This window comes from Struthio camelus, chromosome 15, assembly GCF_040807025.1.
Source record: "Struthio camelus isolate bStrCam1 chromosome 15, bStrCam1.hap1, whole genome shotgun sequence".
NCBI classification, from domain to species: Eukaryota; Metazoa; Chordata; class Aves; order Struthioniformes; family Struthionidae; genus Struthio; species Struthio camelus.
This window is the reverse complement of record NC_090956.1, coordinates 2,571,157-2,587,580: the sequence shown is the minus strand read 5'-3', so window position 1 is coordinate 2,587,580 and position 16,424 is coordinate 2,571,157. Positions and strand designations below refer to the sequence as shown.

Here is a 16,424-nt window from a genome sequence, read left to right as displayed (position 1 = left end):
TTTAAAAGGAAAAGGTAAGTTTGAATCAATGTTGGGATTGAAATACCAGCGCATTTTGGGACTGGGATCCTGATCCAGCTTTTGCAGCTGGCTGCTCAGTCCCCACAATTGGTCAAACCAAAACAACCTTGTATGTGAATTGTTTTGAAAGGGATTTGTAATACAGATCCCATTTCCGTATGTCAGGACTGTCTGAGATTTGAGGTACTCGGCCCTCCCATCTAAATTTGTTCTGAGGAGCATTGTTTTCCCCATACTCTGTCTTTAATACCAACTTAATCCAAACTTTACCAAGACCTGGGCAGATACTGTGCAAAATGTCCTCTTTTCACAACAGATTTCTTTCTGATGCATTCTCCTTCTCTAATGGGGTTTGCTCTTACTTTGGCAATTGTTAGATTCATCTAAATATTACAGGAAAAGTGAATTTCAAAGGAGCCTGCAGCAACTGTATGTGGAAAGGGAATTGCAGTATTTTTGCCAGAAGCACTTTAGCATTCTTTCAATCAAGGAATATAAACAGTTCCATGTGACTCCAGACTGATCCGGGATTTGAGAGATCAGAATTTAATTCAGATCATTTCTTGCAGCGGGCATTTTGAACCCACATGTTGCTCAGGGAAGAATGTCCTAATTAGTAGAGAAAAGGGTATGGTGGAAAGGGTCTCTCACTTTCTGGTCTTCATACTGTTCTACTTTGTACTGATAATTAAATAATCATCTACAATCTTTTGCAGTGGAGCTCTGGACTTTACCATGATAACCATGAGCTGTAGTAATTTGTGAGCAACTTATTGGCTCGCTCCTATTTATAGCACATTCCAGGTTGCTGTTCGGATGGGATAGAGCTCCAACTATGATCATTCCTACTAGAGTGAAAAATGCTTTAGCTGAATAATTTTTTTTAAGTACGTTAATATTAGGAGATAATGTTTGCTCTTAGCGGAAATGAAATGGCGTCTGTGGTTCAACCAACTCACGAGTCAAACCGCTGGCGCGGGTTTGTCCTTGCAATCTCTTCACTCTGTTGAAGTTGGTGGGAAAACCTCCATGCAGCTGTACACTGCTCTCAGTCTTCTGAAACCTGCCGTACCTGAAACACGTGTGCTTTCTGGAGAAGACCAGCAGGTAGACCACGCGCCTGTCAATATAAAGACAGGGGCCGGTTGCCCGAGCAGCGAGGGCCGAGGCCGTGAGCACCTCTCCGCGGTGCTCGTCGAGGCTGGGCGGCACCGTTTCCCGCGGGAGCCGGGACAGCCGGGGCCGTCGGGATCTGCGCCCCAGCTGCTCCCGGGGCTCTGCGAGCCAGCAGCACCGCAAGTATTTGTCTGCGTCCACTTCCAGAAGTGCATCTAGCCAACGGCACAAGCGGCCCATGTAACTTCTTAGTTTTTTGACAGTTTTATAACCCTAAATTTGCACCTTATGGAAAACTGTGACAGTTGATGATTAATTGCCATGTTGGAATTTTTCTTGTGATGTCTTAATATCTGAGTATATAGCAGACCTCAGCAGAGAGGAAAAATAAAAACCTGTAGCAAAATGCTCCCAGAACAACTTGACTAGGCAAGTATTGCCCAGTCCAGCTAGCGCTCTCCAAAAGACACGGTTATATTTAGTATTATTTTTTTAAAGCTGTAATGCTATTTACTAGGTGTCTAGCTCAAATTTGAAACCAGTTTGAAAGGCAGCTATGAAACAGTTCTTCATGAGTGCATTCTTAAATCATTTTTTAGTAAGAAAGTTGCTTTTAATATTACAGACCAGGTGCTAATTGTTAGCCAATGCAGGGAAGAGCTCTCCATTAAGCTCTTCTGTTGTTTCACTCTGAGAATGTTTTACTTAAGTGCTAACAAGCAAAAAAAAAAAAAATTAAGCCTTTTTAAAAATCAGATAAGTGATTTTAGCTCATTTCCCTTTGATCTGCTGTCTTGTCTCTGAGCTGTCTCTACTTGTAGAGTGGATGGACATGATTGCTGTTTTTCTGACCCGCTCCACCTTTGCAAGCAGGCTAATGCAGGCCAGCGCACGCATCTTCCTGGGTCTGCCGGCAGCCGAGCTGGAGGCAGCCTGCAGCTCGAGGCCTTTGCTCGGGGAGAGAGCAGGTGCTGGAGGAGTCTGTAGCCTGGCCCTATTGCTGTCACTGTGAGAAGAAAAAGGTACTGGAGGCAGAATGGTAATTCCACTTGTGAGACAGTTTCGTAAGTTCAGATTTCATTTCTTTCCTGTGTAGATCTGCATCCACGTTTTGATGTTATCCTGCAAATCAGAGTGACGTTCTTAGGTATGCTGAACGGAAACCCGGGCTCCAGGGCAGCCTGCCCTCAATCTGGGAGCTGGGTCTTTCCTAGGAGAAACAGGTCAAGAAGTGAATCAGGGATCCTGGGGAAGGTGCTCAGAGCTAGACCTGTCCCAGGCGATATTTTGACAAACCCTCAAATTCTGATTGGAAAGGCGTTCTTTCCAGCCTGCCCTCCCAGCAGGGGATGCAGACAGAAGGCAGGATCCGTCTCTCCCGCGTGCACGGCTTGGGTCTCCTTCCAGCATAATCCAGCTGGAGATACCACTGAAACAGAGCACTTCTCCTGGACTTTAACTCTATATTTGCTATAAAAAGCGTTTTTAATGGGCAGGACGGAGCTGGTTAGTGAAACACTTGGACGATTAATAGATGTGGAAATTTTTTAATACGCTGTTTGACTTTATTGATGAAATGAGCTAATCGGAACGAGCACTGCTATTGTGCTGAGTGAAGAAATCCAGGCAGGCTTTGTTGTAGCAATAATCTGGATTTCCATAGCACCGGTGTCATGTGGATAGATCCTACAGCATTTTGCAACTAACATGTTCAAAGCTCTCTAAAATGCAGCCGTATCTAGAGTAGGATGCCACAGCTCTTCAGCTGTGTGCCAGCACTTCTGGTGCATCAGAGGGAGAGGATGTGAGGGCTTCAGGGTCCAGCGGCAATACCATTAAGGACTGAGGTGCACTGAGTATAAAAACCTGACTTGAAGTTTGGGTTGAGATATTCTGCATCCTGCCTGCTTCTCCCGGCTTCACAGAAAATTCCATGGTCTCTTTTATGACCATGAGTAATCAGGAACTTGGTTTTACATCCCATTTCAAAGTCCACGCAAGGCCCCATAATTATATGCTAATACAGTTTTCTCAGGACTGAATCAGGGCCAGATTCTGATCTCATGCTGGTACAGACCAGGGGGCAGCTTGGTCTGTCTGGGTAGTTCTGCCTCCTCCTGCTCCAGCCTCTCCTGACTGAGACGGTTGTCTTGATGCTAGTCTGCCAAATCTTCTGCTAATGGTTAGTGTATTGAATCAGTTCCTCCTGCCTATTACCTGACTGCAAGGCGCTTTTTGGTGAGCAGTCAGAATTGTTCCTGACTTCGCCTGGACATACAAGCTCTGTACGAGCTCTGTAGAGAGGGTGATTTGCTACCCTCTTTTTTTGGGATGACATGTTTCTCCCTGGATAAGCTCTCTGTCACAGCCTAAAAAGCTCAAATGATTCTACCTTCCTTCTCTTAAGCATCGTCTTAACCTAAGAGGCCTTCCACTAAAGTCAAATTTTGGAGCAAATTAGAGTAAAATCAAGAAGAATATATCTCCAAATGGTCCCGACTGTAGGATGCTGCTGAAAAGCTCACTGAGATTTGCTGGTCCATGCTGTCATTGGCCTTTAGTTTAAGAAAATAAAGTTTTGAAAGGTTTTTGCTATTAAATATATTTGTGACAGCTTCCCCCTTTAGGAAGTAACCTTATCGTGAAGGATGGAAAGATGTTGATAATTCAGAGCAGAGTGGCAAAAATTCCTTCCTTCTGTAAAATTATTCTTTCATTTTATATTGTTCCAACACTTACATAAACAGTCCTTCGGCAGTTATTTAGCCTGTAATACATTAATGTGGAACACCATAGCCTCCAGCAAAAGAGTCAGTGGATCAAGCAACACCGAGGGGTATTTTACATAACAAAGCTGCAGAGCAGAATAATTGTGTCAAAGTCAGTAATTCAAAGACATCTCCCAGCTCTGAAGGAGTAGGACAGGAGGAATCAGCTTGTATTTCAGACCCAAAGCAAGGAACTGATCCTAAATTCACACACAATACCTTAGTAATTGAGTTAAATGTATAAAATTTCCTGGAATAGAAATACTGGCTCTGAGTTTTTGTGCTACATGATAAAGAAAGGAAAAGAAACTATATTTAACTCTTTTAGCACTGGACTTTTATCACAGTGTAGATGAGGAGGTAGAATGAAGCATGTGCTTTGGTCTGAAAACTGTTGTTCGGTATTTACTTATGGAAACCACTTTGCAAAGTTGTGAAGTTCTTCACTAGTCAATCTACTTGGAGAAGAACGTAGCTTGTGTTGTGGCACTTTGTCTTGTTTTATTTATATGAGCTATTATGCACCATCTGGTAGATATCTTCAAGATATGCAAGAAAGCTTGATTTGCACAAGTTGCCCTTAATTTAAAAGGGAGACAACTTAAGAGATTTTTCCATGCAAGTCATGGTTCACTCTGCATAGCACAGCAAAAGCTGGGAAGTGGTTAGGGAGGCAGGATGGGAAAAGGGAGGCAGGAGCAGAACCAGACTGTTAGTCAGGACCATGTGTGAGATGGGCATTTTCTACTTCAACTTAACGTACCTTTCAAGTCCTGTTTCTGTCGCAACAGATCCTTGACCGTAAGTGTAGGGATTGTTACAGAAAAGAAGTTTGGTTGAAAATCACCGCGTAGAAGGCTAAATTGTAGTAATTGGCTAAAATCATCCCCCAGTAGGAAGCCTCTGAAATCTCATTTAAGCACTAAAAGGGTCTGATGATATCTATGCTTTGTGCTGACTTCCTGGGCAGTACTAGATGGATGCAAAGCTGGAGCAGTGAAGACCACCCTTTCCATCTCATCTCAACCAATTTACTGGTTTTGGTGCTTTGAGATTTTATTCGCTCCACATGTGTTTTACAGACTTCAAGGAATTCACCGTGCTGGATCAGGCCCTTCCTCAGCATCGTATTTCCCAATATAGCCAGTTCTGGGTGTTTCGGAGCGGCAACCGGCCCTGCACCACCATCCTTGCATGGTTCTCCTGAGCACTAATCACTGGAGATCAGGTTCAATTCCAAAGTGTGAGGTTTTTAGAAGGTTATATGTAATTATTTCTCTTTTGCTCTCTTGCTTCTCTTTAAAATATTTTCCATTGAAAGTCTGGAAGTTATGCTTATCCATAGAAATGCTCCTCAGTCAAATCCCCTAATCTGTGGGAACTACAGTAGGTGGTTCATATAACTCCAAATAAAAAATGAGAATAGATTGAAACATTTATATTGCTTCACATTTCAATCAAGAACAAATGTCATATATAACAGGAATGGAAAGGTTTTGGTTCCCAATTGCTTTAGCACAATTCTGTTTGTAACTTTAGACCAGGTACTTAGGCTGAGGATTGCAAACCCCTTACAGTGCAATTTGTAATATGTCAAAATCTGACCCAGTTCAAGAACAAGTTTTAGTGAAGACTGCTGTACAGTTGTATTTGTGCCTCTCCCGTTATTTTATTCCTCAGTATTTCCGTTATACCTCTTTAAGTTTGGGGGAGTCTCTAATCATACAAGTATTTATAAATATTATAAACAGACTTCTGATTGTTTGGAGGTAAATTTGGGTCTTTGTTTTTTAGGATATTTTTAATGTCGTTGTTGAAGCCCCCAATCGTAGCTGCTCAGGAAAATAAAAATCTATATGTAACGTGTATATTATAAAATGCTTCAAATTTTAGCTAATTTCCTCTGTCTCCAAATCAATCATTTTGCCTATGTTTAATCATCTCAGAGTGAACGTCCACTAATTAGAGATGTGCAGCATCTGTGTAGCACTGTGCAAGGGACTCTTTAAAAATACCTTTTATCTGGACATCTCAAATTATTTACTTATTTCTGTATTTAATGTAATAATAAGACGTGGGTTCTCTCCTGTCATCTTGTGGGAAGGAAGAACTCAGCCCTTGACTGTGAAACCATGTTTAGGACATCAAATTTGGCTATTTTGTGACTTTGCAATATTCTCGGTGAGGTGGATAGGTGTCTGGCTACCCGTTTTGGAAATCTCAAGGCAACTAGCATCTATGTTAGAGATGTGTGGGGAGCGTCCTGACTTCAGGTGTTCTCCTAGCAGGTAAAGGATGGAAAAGGGGGGTTTGCTTGCTCTGCTCGAACTTGAGAAAATGTTTAAAGGCTGTTTGAGTCCTGTGTTTGGGGGAGAGAAAAAAATAAAACCACTCTTCGCCTTGTATGTTATGTCTTAGTTGTCAGAATTTTTAGTGGGGAGAAAATTAAGACACGTATTGTATGCTGTGAGAGTGTGGCGGACAAACCGTGTGCTCCGGAGAGCTCGTGTAGATTTAGTACGATACATCCCGCTCAGATGAGGGGCTCTAATTCAGCCTGGCTTAACCACGTTGTGATTAACTTGTTGGCTTTTCGGTGCTGTGAAAGCAAAAGCAGATTGTCTTTAAAGAAAAAAAACATAAATGCACGTGGGCTGCTCTTTGTAATGGGGATTAAGTCAAGATCGACTAATTCACTGAGTGTTCAAAAGTAAACTGAAGTCAAACCATGTGTTAGTTTCAAACCTCACCTTTGCCCCTTTTTTCTCCTGGTACTTCCAATAGCTTTCTGAATTTCTCTGGGATCCACAAAATTGTTTTATATCTGCTGTATAAAACAGAGCAAGTGGACAGAGGTATTTATTTTCCTATGTATTGTTTTGCACTAAATAGCTCTGCAAAACAGAGATTATATCCTCATCCAAATATTGAGTTAAGAAGTTAACAAGAGGCTAAATTAATGATAGGGGATAATTAAATGTTCTTGCTGTTGTCATTTAATGGGAATTTTTTGCCCTTGCCTACAATAACTTTTGGGAAAAACTACATGTATAAGTATTTTTCAAACTGAAACCAGATGGGGGAATGATAGCCTATTTTTCTTTGTGGGAGGCTGTGTTTTCATGGTACGCAAGTAACTGGAGGCACATTAAAATCAAATTTGGCTTTTGAGGCTTGTCCTTCCTATCTCTTACAGGAAGGACCAGCTTCTGATGTTATGAATTTCAGCTTGTCATGTGAGTAGGGGATTCTTGGAGGTGGGGCTGCAAGTTTCGGAGGAAGAGAGGTGACTCTTTGACTAAAACCGCAGCAATTTCTGTCCACCGAGAAAAAGCTGCAATTCTCTTTTGAGAGGTCCATCCCACGCACAGATGGTGCAGAAACGCTGGGCAGTGGAGTCTTCCCAACGCAGCCAGTAGCACTTCTACTTTCAATTGCAGTGGCGTCAGCATGCCACCCCCTGCCCGTCACCCAGCCCAGCCGCTGCGCACCCAGAAAAAAACCAGAATGAGAGCAAGATGGCAGAGAAGCCAGAAGTGATGCTGGGGGATGGGGCGAACAGATCAAGGTGGTCGATGGCTAATCTCTCTTTTCCTTCCTGTCACCCATCCCAACAGTACTGGCCATCTCTGCTCAAAGACGGGCCTGGTTGGGACCATTTCTGAACTCCTCCTTCTCTCTGGTTGCCACCAGAAATGCATTTTCTTAACCAGGGGAAATACGTCTGGTGCAGGCGTTTCTCTCAGCTGGCATCCTTGCCATTAGCTCCTTGTGGCTGTGGACCAGTGTTGTTGTCACGTGTAGGATGGAAAGGGATGAGGACTAGATGGTCCTGGCAGTACCTGATGCAGCTGCTTTCTCCAATAGCTCCAGCAAACGTGGTGCACAGGTTTCTGGATGGCGACATTAGCTCCCTCATCGTATCTGTTCCTTCATAAAGATCCATAAAAAACAGTTTAAAAGGCTGGCTTCCTCTCTGATGGCACGTGAAATCAACTGAGGAGCATTCTTTAGTTCTGGAGATCTAGTAGCAGGTATTTCGGGAGGAGGGATTTTACCTGATTTTAGCTGAGCTGATCCAAGTGTGTTGCTCTCTGGGGTTCTATGATGAAAAGGTCCATGGGTGACAAGTACTATTCTTCTGACAATGCATAGATGAGAAATTTTCTCTTTTCACCAGCTTTCACTAGCACAGAGTAAGTAGGTGGTTGTTTATTTCGTGTACAAGGAAGGAGGTTTACATTTTTTTTCTACTTTTTTTTGATTGATAACTGCGGTCTGTGTTTTATCTTGAAATGACTAGTGACCTTTTTGTAGCAATCATCACTAAAAAGTGACACGTGATGAGGCTGTTGCTATAATTAATACCAGTGATAAAGCAGAATGACCTCAGCCGCAGGTAGGGGTGAGCTAGAGAGTACTTAGCCGAGTTGGATCTTTTCGGATCATCCAAGCTGAAGGAAATCCATCTAGGGCTCTTGAAGAGCTGGCTGTTGAAACACTGTCAGCATTAGTGATTATCTTTGAGAACTCATAGAACATAGGTGAAGTAATGGAAGAACGGAGAAGAGCTAATTAAGTACCTGTCCTCTAAAGAGGGAAAAAAGGAAGACTGGGAGATTATAGAGCCATTGCTGGAAAATACTGGAAAAAATACTTAAACAGGCCATTTGTAAATACCTCCCAAAAAATGAGGGGATGACTACAGCCATTGTGGATTTGCCAAGAGTGGACTATGTAAAAGCAATCTTCTTTCCTTCATTGACAAAACAAGCCACACAGAGGAAAAACAATATATGCTTTTAGTGAGGCTTTTGAATTGTTTCACATAAAGTCTCATAAACAACCAAGAAAACAGGGCCTGTAGGAAGTAGGAAATACTATCCAGTGAACAAAGCTGGTTGGAAAACTCTATTCAGTAGTTATCAACGGATCGCTGTCCAATGGAAGGATTTATCGAGGGGGCTTCCACGGTGTCTATCTGGTGATAATCAGTGTTTTCATTAATGACATTAAATTAGATAATGCACATTAAATTAGTAGACCACACTAAAGTAGAGGGAGTGGGCAGTATATTGGAGCACATGATTAGAATTCAAAATAATCTTGACAAACTGAAGGTACAGCATTGAAAAAGCATATATGAGTCCGAAGGGCTAAGTTTAACACACTGCACTTCTGCGGTTGATTTTTCCTGAGTGTGGGAGGGGAGGTGGCAGCACAGGGGGCAACTCCACCAAAAAGGTCCAGGTTGCTGTGAACGGCACCATGCTCGAGGGCTGCACCCCTGCAAAAGAGGCGAATGTCTTCATGGGCTATAATAAGTAATGGCGGTCACCAGTGAGATGCATGAAGGAATCCTTTGTGCTGCCTGTCGCTGGAAAGGCCCCAGCTAAAAGCTGTGGCTCAGTTTTGGGCATTTGCTTCAGGAAAGATATGGGCCAGCTAGAGAAAACCTAGAGAGCGGTGAGAGCAGCCCAAGATCTAGAGACTGGCTTCACAGAGGAAGGTTGATTCAACTGGGATCGATGGGTTGAGAAGAAGCAGTAGACAGAAGTGGAGAGAAGGTGAGGAAAACAGACCATCTTTGATGTAGTGAGTAGAGACGGTGTCCTGTAAAAAAATTATGAAAGGGAGTAAATCAACTATACTCGTTCCGAGCACCCTAATTTTAGCTTTTTTTGTGCAAATTACGTAATATCAGACCGTTTCAGTGCCATGTGGTGACCGTGTCCCTGTGATCTGACTTAGCCTATGAGCTCGCAGCCATTCCTAGACTGCGTTTAAGGATTTACAGCCCATTGTTGTCGTTCCTGCTGGACAAATATAGAGTCTGCTACAAAGAATATGAGCTTCTAGTACCTACTGTATGTTTAAAACAATCTGTGATTTAAAAAATAAAAACCAGCCAAACAAAGAAGTCTAACCTGTAAAAAAGTTATGGGTGTAGGTGCCCATTTTCTGACAGAGGGGTTTGGTAACAGTGCAGGGGACAGAAATGTAAGGAATAATTGTTTTTGGGCCTAGAACCAGGAAAACTACTTTTCCAAATTAATCCAGTGAGAGCCATGAATCCACAGTATTTCATATCACACTTCATAAAACTCCAGTCATAATCCATAAAACTGACATTATTAGATTAAAAACCTCAGTTCCTCCTATAAGGAGCTCGCTCATTAGACATGCTGTAGTTTTATAACCTTAAAGTTTCTACCCAATTACCATGATTAATACTGTGCTTTAATAAAAAATTTTTTTAAATCACCACAGGGGTTGATACCATCTGTTTATTATAATTGTGCATTTAAATATTGTCCAGCAAGAGAAAGACACTTAGTAAATGCAGTCGAGACCAAGCTGAAGAAGAGGGCAGAGCACGTTGGCCCCAGCAGAGGTGCGGCGGGAGATGTGCGCGGGTCGGCCATCACGGCACCAGCAGAGAAGGGCCAAGCCGTGCGTGGTGTGAGGCTTGCTGCCTTTGGTTCTGAAATTATTACGCGACGTGCAGATCGGTGGCTTACCCCAAATCCCTGATGTCCGGCACGTGGTCCCTCGGCATGGCCATCTAGTGTGAGATTGTGTGAGGTCTTTACCCCTGTTACCATGAGCCGAACTGCACTGGGAAATTCATGTTGTCCAGGAGCAGCGAGGACCATCCCCAAGAGAGGAGCCTAGCACCGCCGTCCCGGCAGGGAGAGCTGCACGAAGCCTTAGGAGGTTTCACAGAGAAAAGGAAGGATTTAGGTCAACGCGCACTGTCGGCCAAGGTAAATACTTGTCTGCCTCGCCGAGGATGCCCTAACCCCGGGCTGTGCTGCGCTCAGAGGAGCAGAACTGCAAAGATGGTGGTAACGCAGCTGACACAGCTTCAGTCTTAGTGTTAGCCAGACAGATCTATCAAATAACGTATGCCTTTTGCAAAAATGGCCAAGAAACCGTTTGCCGGGACAGCCAGCCGTCAGCATGTTTGACAAACTGTCTGTTTTGCTGTTAATTGACTTTGAAGCGGGAGGTCCTTGGAGGTTTATTTTTGCAAAGCTCAGGGATTCACAGTATTTGTACCCCGCTCCCGGCAGGGTATAATATTAACCCTTCTAGGAATTTGTTCGTTGGTGCCTGTTCAGCAGTCGCGTTGGCCGGTGGTGATCATCGAGATTCAGCTGGAATAACTGAAGTTAAAAATGTGTCAGGTTCGTGATTCCACCCACAGACCAGAATACGCCAAACTTATATTATTTTTGAATCCCCTGATTTTAAAGGCTGGTGGAAATAAGATATCTTTGCTTCTGACTTCCAAGCAATAAAGCGAGGTGAATCACTACTGAGAAAAAAAAAAAAAGTCTAACGGACCACCCAGTCATTCCTTATAAAGCTGTAAAATGATCCGCTGCAGAAGTGGCAAAGTGGAGAATTATTTTCTTAATATTACTGCAATTGTGCAAGGCAAATCAAATCAAAAAAGGATCAGAGTTTCCTAACAAAGTAGCTAAGTGAGAAGTGTGTTAACGAATACAGACCGATTAATATGCATTGAACAAAAAGCTAAACCACATACGGGTTGAAGGGGGAACTCCAAACGTATTTACTGCTTTGAGTACAACTTGTTATGTTCAAGGACCTAACATGTGTATGTAATTCAGATTTAAATACTTTTTCCCCTCATAATTCTGGGTAATTATCCAACTCAGGATAAGTAAGTAATTTTTTTTACTAAACAGTGGTTAGGACTTTTGTTACTAACTGTAATTGGTCCGATCTCCCCCTTTTTTAGGATTGTGTGACTCTGCTACTTAAGTGTCCTGCCAGCATTTTTGAAAATTATAACTTGCAAATCACTGTATTTAAAAAAAAGTGCCAGTCTCAGAGGCAAACAAATGATATTCTTTTAACATTTATTTGTTGTTGTTTTTTAATGAGAAAGCATATGTCCTTTTTAATTGAACGCTGGTTGGAAGTCCTCAGACCAAAATTATATGGGAGCCCACCTTTTACTCTAGAGAGTCGGGCCCAACAGGAGACCAAACATAGAAAAATGAGACTTTTTATAGGAAGCCAAAGGTACACTGGAGGAGTGCACTTCAGGATAAACCAGAGGAAAACTCTGGGGACTAGCATTTGGGCAGGCACATATTCCTGGAGAGGGGGGACATAATTAAGACATTGGATTTGTAGCTGGAAAATTTGGGTCCTATTTCTGGCTCTCCTGCAAGACTCCATGTAAGAGCCATGCAAGACAGATCTTGAGTAAGTGTCCTTAAGGCAATATCCCCAGGGAGCGTCTTTGAAATAAGATTTAGGTGCCAAAATTCTTCCGTTCTCTGCCTGTAACACAGGCATAGTAAATCCCAATTTTTGTGGTGCTTTGTCGTGTATGGTTAGATTTGGTTTCTTCAGGACAGGAACTGACCTCTTACAGTCTGTTTTAGCAAGCCCAAGCTAAGCTGGTCCCTGTTACTGGTGGAGCCTCCTCATGTTACATGAGTATGACATCCTAATAACAAACCTCCAGGTAATGCCCAAAAGCCCTCAGAAGCAACTAGACTAGCCTTCTTCTGACATAAAGTGGTGGTCTCATTTCGTTGTCCCCACCAGGAAATTACGTGTACGATTGGCACGTTCTTTGGAAGCTGTGCTCTTGAGCAAGCCCTGGAACAGGTCTTGTCCCTCACGCAAAGCAAAGGCTAGTGTGAAAGAATATATAAAGAAAATATATTGCGGTGGTCCTAGACATTCGAGTATGTAGCCAAAGACCTGCTCTCATGCTATAGCAAATTACACTGTGCTCTGCCTGGTGGCTCTGTGCAGGTTTGGGGTGCATTACGTGGTGGGGTCAGCACCTGCTTGAGCTCTCATTCTCTTCACCAGAGGACAAGCACCTGCAAGAGTTTGGTGGGATTTTCTCTTTGCTTGGGACATAGTTTTTTGATGTTCATTGCAGGGTTTTTTGTATGCATTAGAGAGGGCAGACTCAAGGATGGGCTCTGCAGGTGGAGTAGAAAGTTTGTGATGGTCTCGGGCTGCCCAGGAATTTTGTTGCATTTGACTTGAGTCTGCCCATGGAAGGGCTGTGTTTCCCTTCTAGAACAGCTGTCCTCGGGTTCAGCACAGCCCGAGGAGCAGCTGTGATCATCAGTGGTGGCAGCTGAGTCCGCGATCGGTCCTTGAGCCTCTTCCTCTCATCATATTGCACATGGTTTCCAAAAGCTTTGTAGCACTTTCAGCGCCCCAGAGGGGGAGGCGGGCTGAGGGCCTGCGGGACGGGGACTGTGAAGGTGATTGGAGAGGAAGGCGATTCGGGCTGCCTCGACTCCTTCTCCTGTGGGTGAGATGCTGGGGCAGCGTGCTTTAGTGCGTTTTGGCTTTTTGGAGTCTTAAAAGTGTTCTTTGACTACACGCGCTAAAAATTGTGAGTAAACAGTTCACAGGAAGATAAAAAGTTCAGCTGTGTGAATAGTGAAGTGTTCTCTAAAAAAAATAATAGTGGTACCATACAAGGTTACAACTTTGAACCCAGCTGGAATGGGGGGGAAATTCTCATTAGCTGGCCTCAAGTCTGAAAAATAAATGACTTTGTTACATCAGGGCATTATTTTTCAACGTGTAATATATTAAGTCAGCTTTATAATCTCGTTTTTCATGGGCAAGATCGTGAGACTACTTTGTTTCCTTTTCTTTTTTCCTCTTTTTTTGTTTTAATATGTCCAAGGAACAGCTAGTTAATTAGCATAACTACTAGGGCTAAATCCTAAGGAATATGACTAACGGGACAAGTATTCGTATCAGTCTCAAATAATCCCGAACAGGCATCAGCTGCTTTTCTTTTCTTGTCTTTTTTTTTTTTTTTGATGGATTCCTATATATTATTTTATGCCAACATGCTAAATCACTTATAACATGTTGCTTTTTGAACACTGCGATGGCTAGACAGTTCAGCGAGGCAAGCAGTCCTCCGAAAACCCAGATGTGTCTTCATGGCAACAGTGTTGGGTTTGGCTCTGTCTGACATGTTGTTTTGCTGGCATTTAAGCAAGTTCGTAATGTCCATTCTGCATCTGGTGCAAGTCGTGGTGTCAGCAAGGTTGGATTGGCAGCAGGCCCCGCTCATACGAAACATGGAACAATTAGCTACTTTGGCCACATTAGGTTAAAAAGCACATGCTTTGTGCATGAAAGCAAAGCAGTGAATTTTTGAGTCAGGCAATTTTGAGCATCTTCTGCGGTGTCAGCCGCGGGCCGGACGGGGTGAAATGCTGATGTCCGAGGAGCGGGGTCCCACGTCCAGTGTTGGGAATGGAAACGCCTGCTCCATGCTGGGAGCCCGCTATTCAGAAACCACTTATGCATAGAGGGACTCGAGTTGCCCCCAGGTGACTAACGAGCACTGAGGTGACGCCCCAGTGGAAAAGAAAAATGCAGAGTTAGGGCACAGCAGGAGGGCAGTTCTGGTTAAGAAAGAGAAACGTTAGCAACCGTGGTGCAAGCTCCTGGTGAGACCCTTCTGATGTACTCCCTGCAATTCTTGTCAGCACCCAGAAAGATGTACTGAAATTTACTGAAATTCAGGGAATAGCGGCTGTGATAATCACACAGCAAAGTCTCCGGTAAGAGGAGACCAGGACAGTTTGGCTTGCTTAGCTCAGAGCAGCAGAAAGGCTGAGAAGAGTTTTAATTGTACAGTGAAAGCAAGGGTGACTGTGAACAGGTAAAAGAAAATGGCAAGCACAAAAACCCGAGTAAGTAGAGGCTGAGTATGAATAAATTTAGCCTAGAAAAACAGAAGAATGTTCCCAGCCGCCTGGAGAATCGAGGCTCTGGGAGAGTCTCCAAGCGGGAAGATTGGAGGCAAAACCATGGGCATTTTAGGACAGCACCTGATGAGCCTGTGCAAGGGGATCAGTGAGGCCAGGCTCCCGTCCCTGGCTGGAGCTCACACGCGCCTCCATGAGCCCAGTCCTGCGCGACCGTGTCAGTCGTGGGGGTGAGCTGCCCGCGGCTGCCGGAGGCAGTGCCAGCACATCTGCACCAGCGGGAGCTGGGATAAAGCCACACCGCCACGGCAGCAGTGCAGCTCCTTGGCCATTTAGTCCTCTCCAGTGAGCCGGGAGGGTCCACCGGGAGCTCGTGCAGGTCCCACGTCATGTTCCCCCTCCTTTGCCCGCCTGTGCGGCTCCGGGGACATCGCGCCCTTGCAGCAGGACGAAGCCTGGCCTTGGAAATAGAAGCAATGCTAATAAGGAAGGAGAGTTTTTTCTGTGCATTCAGTTTTATATGAAGCTCTAATGAGAGGCTCGGGCGAGGGGTTTATAGCTTGCCTTGAGCAGAGGAGTAGCTGCATCTTCCCTGCAACCAGCCTCTGAAACAGCAAGTGACATCATATAACATTGGGGAAAGCTCTAAAATAGACCCATGTGCTGTGAAGATGTGATTCATGACTAAGGCTAAAGGGGCCATGCCCAGACATGACTGCTTTATGCTCATTAAGACTTGCTGGAAAACCGGGGTGCAGGAAGGTACCTTGCATTTGTCAAGTCATTGCAATAATAAGAGAAAATTATCCATGCCCAAAAAGCCCTTTCCCAATACGTACAAATATTTATGGAGACTCTTCCAAAGGCTGGCAGATTTTTCCACATTATCTGCCTTACACGTGTGACACATTCTAACAAGTGGGAAGTAAGAACTAAAATAAAAAAAAAAACTCTTAAAAACCCCACTGCTATATTTAACAGCTGCTCTTTAATTAGAAGTTCCAATATTTCCTCTTGAAGGGTTTCAGAAACTTTGATTTCATAGATACGTAGGTATAATCAGGAAGCGGCCGGTTCCCTGGGAGCCAAACCAGCGCGCGGTCCCGGGGAGCGCTATGGAAATCAAGTCACACTATACTTTGGCTGATCTTTTTCCTGCTGAAAGCAATGGCATTGCTCAGACTGCGAGTCAGCAGGGTACATTTGGGCCGGTATCCTGGGCTGAGGGGGAAAGGTTTGCCCTCAGTGTTGCAATCATGAATAAGAGGAAAATCTGCAAAGTATGTGAGACAGTGCTGTTAGCCAGGTTAACTGCCTGGGCACTGGGGCAGAGGGTCCCGGAGGCGAATTTCTGGCTGATCTGCAAGGGCAGAAGGAATGGGATCTTCTTCAGCAGGGCTCAGCATTGTCAAGAACCCTTTTGTGCTGCTGGCACAAAAGCGATGGTGATTCAGGGAGCTGTAGCAGAGGCTGTAGTTGCAGATCTGACTGACGTTGCTTATTTTTCAGACGTTGCTTGTTTTTTCAGTCTTAGTCCCGGGCTCGAAGGACCTAGGACTGACTCCCTGCTAGGTGCTGCTTTCAGGGTATGCCAGGGTTAGCAGGAGACTGAGTTCTCTCTGCCAGATACCTTTTGTGTCTCCGAAGACACAGCGCTCAGGAGGAGGGTTGAAGAGATGCCAGCCTGGCAGTGCAGGAGCACTCAAGTGTAAATAGTCATATGCGGGTTTTTCCAAAGCCATTTTTAATGGGACTTCACTGAGCATTTAAC

At 44.1% G+C, this 16,424-nt stretch overlaps 1 protein-coding gene across 3 annotated transcripts in view; it reads left to right on the top strand.

Annotated features, from left to right (window-relative positions):
• The window catches only part of LMF1 (lipase maturation factor 1), a 241,551-nt gene that overhangs the window by 169,299 nt on the left and 55,828 nt on the right, over window positions 1-16,424 (top strand). The gene's annotated exons all lie outside the window — the stretch shown is intronic.